The 3405-nt window shown below is 48.5% G+C and overlaps 1 pseudogene; it reads right to left on the bottom strand.

The window, feature by feature from the left end:
- Positions 1-1053: 1053 nt before the first annotated feature.
- On the bottom strand, positions 1054-3184 carry LOC132505175 (adenylyl cyclase-associated protein 1-like; annotated as a pseudogene).
- Between the last annotated feature and the right edge of the window lie 221 nt (positions 3185-3405).

Genomic DNA, 3405 nt, shown 5'->3' with positions numbered 1-3405 from the left:
AAACCACAAGCACAAATGTTTGCCTTGCTGCCTGGAAGTCCTAAAAGCAGCTGCCTGCTGATTGATAATAACTTGCATAATGACACAGAGTGTTCAGTTGCTGCCAGGCGTGAGCGAGACCCTGCGAGCGCCCCTGTGCAAGCCCTGGCTGGTTGGCCAAATCCTTATCTTTCAGCATGCAGGCAACAAAGACGGCAAGAGCCAGAAGGTATCTGATCCAAAGATGCCCATTACAACCCCGATGGTTTTACCACATGGAGAGAGCGAGAGAGCAGCTTGATGCTTTCCGCTTGCAAAGTCACTAAGAAAACTACACACAGGGGTTCAGCACAGACATGGTGCCTCTATATCGGAATATCAGGATAGGATATACTAGTATTTTTATACTTTATGGATAAAATGGAGTCTATTATGGAGCTAGTAGAATTGGCTTCTAGAAACATTTCTCTCTCTTTTTTTTGGTTTTAATTTTATTCTATTTTCTGTATAACTTTAAGTACATGAAGGTTCATTTCCACAGGCCTCAGGAAATGGGTAGAAATCACAGGACAATCTCTCTTCCCACCAAAAAAAGTTACGTATTTTGGTAGAGTGTTTGTCCTAGAGGAAAACTGAAATTTACAATAGCAATTCTGTGCAAGAGTTTTACACAAGACCTAAAACCAGCCTGCAATGGAGATTTTAGTCCTCTGTTCAGGTGCCCAGACAGAAGCCAAAGGCTGTCGAGCATGACAGGGCGAAGGAAGCAACAACGATGGATGATGGGCACCCGGCATGGAAGGAGGAAGGGAAGCCAGATTCCTGGGAATGGTGTGGTTTGCCTTTTTTTTCTCTCTCTCTTTTTTTTTTTTTTCTTTGCGGTATGCGGGCCTCTCACTGTTGTGGCCTCTCCCGTTGTGGAGCACAGGCTCCGGACGCGTAGGCCCAGCAGCCATGGCTCACGGGCCCAGCCGCTCCGCGGCGTGTGGGATCTTCCCGGACCGGGGCACGAACCCGTGTCCCCTGCATCGGCAGGCGGACTCTCAACCACTGCGCCACCAGGGAAGCCCTCTCTCTCTCTTTTTAACTCATCTCTGTAGGAAGGTGGTGGGCAGGGGTCCCAGAGAGAGGAAGGGTCCAAGACTCCTTTAGCTGGCCTTGGTGCAGGGCACCACCCCAGCAGCTAACACAGGACAACCTACTATCTCAGGTTCGGGCAGATACAGGATGGAATGCAGAAGAAAAGGAATGCTTATAGGAAATCATTTTGCTTGGAGTGCTAGATGGCCAAGCTTCAGCCTTTGGTCCTGTGCAACCCTTGCCTCACTTGTCAATAGTGAAAATTAGTTTAAGTTAGAAGAGCCAACTAAGGTCACACCAGGCTCTGCTACCTTCACGCTCATTGTTACAAAAAGATTAACTTGTGTGAACGTTCTGATCTGTTAATTCCTGGGGACTGCTTTATTCTTCCCCAAAGTCTATTTTTTGGTCAAATAACCCCGAAGGCTGAAAGCTAAAACACACCAGTCCTGATGTGCACTTCCTTAAGAATGGACTGGCTGTATGGTTGAGCTGATACGGAAGAGCTGCACCTTCCTGCAGAAGATCAAAGACCTGCTATCCCACCCCAGATCTCAGCCTGAGGTATATTTCAGTGAAGGCAGGTAGCTGTGCTTCTCAAAGCAGAGAAGCAGTTTAAGAGCAGAAAGGTAGAGGAAATCTAGAAAAGAACCATCTTGATACAGATTTATCCCATGGTGTGAGGGAGAGGGCAAAGAACCCAGTGGCACTTTGCTTATCCAGCAATTTCTGTCACTGTGGTGACCAACTTCTGCCCATTCCATACGGTCTTGAACTGCTCAGGGACTGGGAACTCATTGAGGTCACCACCTTCTGTAGGAATGAGGACATTCATCTCAGAAGATTTGGCACTGACTATCTCACAATCCAGGGAATTCTTGCTCAGGTAAACGTGGCAGCCATCTGTTTTGTTGATGGAAATGGTCAGCACTTTACCCGTTACCTGAACTTTGACATCCCTACAATTGATTATCTCCACAATGCCCACCACGTCATCGAACACCAGACCGAGTTTCTTACAGTTATCTACTGTAGCAGAGTTAATTTTGCCCTTGATTTGCAATGTTGAGTTGACACACTTGAATATGTAAGCTGCCTGTTTCAGCTCTGTGTCATCTATTACCAGGTTGGGAACATTCTCCTGATTTTCCACTCTCCACTTCTTGCCCTTCAGTTCAAGTAGAGCTGGCTCCTTCTTTGTGACTGGTTTGGGGGATGGACTGACTCCTGGTTTAGATGCAGAGAATGGTTTGGGGCCACTTCGTACTGGAGCACTCTGAGCGTTCAAGGCAGGGTTCTTTTGAGTCTTCATGTCACCAGATACAAGTTTCAGGGCATGTGTGATGCTCTCCCCCTGATTAACCTGTGCAAACAGTGCTGAGCGGGAAGCAGACTCATCTGAGCCTGAACTGGTGGAGACTCGGGGGGAGGTGGGCCTGAGGTGGGGGGGGAGGACCCGATCCAGCAGAGGGTCCAGATGGCGATCCACTCAGTTCTTTTGCCATGGCCCGGTTTTGCTCCTGGCCAGTCCAGTGGTATGGAACTGTTTAATGTAAGCCTGCAGCTCTGTCCATATACTCAAGTAAGCTTTGACCCAGCCCACATCTTTGTACTCCTTGAGGAGTCAGTTTCTATAAAACATGGCAGCATGATTCATTTCCTTCACTTAGGGACCAGACTTGAGAGCCATAGCCACCCAACCCAGGGCCTGGGTACTTTCGCTGACAGCTGACAGGTGATTGAACAACTTGCTGCCTCGGTTCTTCTCCCGAAAGGTTATCACTTCTTGGATCTGCTCACAGATGGGTGCCAACAAATCAGAAAGCTTATTGCCTGCTGGCTGCTGGCCTTGAGAGGCTGTAACCAAGAGTGCTCACTCCAACTTCAGACCTGTGTGGGCCGTCTCCGCATATGCTTCTGCACATCTCCCCCAGTCTCTTTACCGATCTGAGGTACTCTGCCACAGGACCGGCCAACGGTGAGTCAAACGCTTGCACCTATGGAGTCGTTCCTGCTTTTGCAGCACTGTCTCTACACCCACGGTGCGTGTCAGGGGCACGGAGCCTGCCTTCAGGCGGCCCACCGCTCTCTCCAATCTTTCTACCAGATTTTGCGTGTCAGCCATAATGTAGCACCTGCTCAGAGCTCTGCCTCACCTCAGGACTGTGCTCAGCCGCTCTCCCTAGAAACATTTCTTAAGGAGATTTTTTCTTCTACTGAGGCCAGATTCTAAGCCAGCCACACTTATGTTCATTACCTTCCCATAGGATTTGGCTTACTGGTGTGAAAAAAACTATGTAGTCTTTGAAATTAAAATGGCCTACCAAAGTGGTTAAAAATGGCAAC

Source organism: Lagenorhynchus albirostris, chromosome 15 (assembly GCF_949774975.1).
Source record: "Lagenorhynchus albirostris chromosome 15, mLagAlb1.1, whole genome shotgun sequence".
In the NCBI taxonomy this organism is placed as follows: Eukaryota; Metazoa; Chordata; class Mammalia; order Artiodactyla; family Delphinidae; genus Lagenorhynchus; species Lagenorhynchus albirostris.
Note: the sequence above shows the minus strand (reverse complement) of the source record. Positions and strands in the feature narration are given on the sequence as shown.